Raw genomic sequence first — 1,072 nt, forward strand, 5'->3', positions numbered from 1 at the left:
CAAGTTCACAAACATTGAGCCTGCCCGGACAATAACATCAGCATTTAAATCATCAATGGAGATTTCATTGTTTCAATAGAGTTAGGATTTCAGACATTCTAATTGGAGACTTAATATCGATACATGGTTTTGACGATTTCAGGCATGTGTTAACTTTTAATTTCCAGCTTATTTTTAATAAATTATTTTTATAGTTTTATATCTTATACTATTTTTATTTTAAATGAATTATTTATATGCATAGCATAAATTTAAATGGGAGAACGCAGACAACAATGTTGTGAGGAGGGTATAGGAGAATCATACGACAACTAGGTAACATTGAAAATAATATTTATTTTTGTTTTATGATTTTATGTTTTAAATTCTAATTTGTTACTATGGAAGTAGGTTGATTTTTGTTATGACACATAAAAAAAACAAAAAGATATGCGAGGGATAACAATTTTAAAGGATAGAATGAGGTGGCGATTTGGTGGGGATTTAAACTGCCATTTATCTCGGGGGATATATGGACCTCATATATTAAACACGTGATGTCTTAGCAATTCACATGATGCTCATAGTTCAGTGGTGACAACTGGAACCGGTAAATTTATGGTTTGGTGACCACACACACCAGCAACTCTGTCCCATTCAATGCATATGTGAAGCGGATGTAAGATTAATTAAAATTTATCATTAATTAATTTGTTGATGCTTATAACTATATTTAACTTGTAGCCTTTTTTTTCCTTACAGGCTACATCTCTTAGACGTGAGTCAAGCCCAATGGAATTGTTTGTAAAAATGCACATGCAGAGTTAAGATCGTCAAAAGAAGGTGCAACAATTTATGGACAATCATACTCAACACTTCATGGTATGTTCCTTCAATCATTTTGTTTTGTGTGTTATTATTTTATTGACTTGAATATGATGATTTTTTATAAAAAAAAATCAGGAAACCTATAATTGCCGATTAAGGGAGAGATATAGGACAATTGATTAGTACTTAAAAGTGCATTTTTATCAAGGTTTTATATCATCATTTTGCACTTGAAGTATCAATAACTCCTTAACTAAAGCATGTT

The sequence above is a fragment of the Populus euphratica genome, unplaced genomic scaffold (genome assembly GCF_000495115.2).
Source record: "Populus euphratica unplaced genomic scaffold, PopEup_1.0 scaffold12.1, whole genome shotgun sequence".
NCBI classification, from domain to species: domain Eukaryota; kingdom Viridiplantae; phylum Streptophyta; class Magnoliopsida; order Malpighiales; family Salicaceae; genus Populus; species Populus euphratica.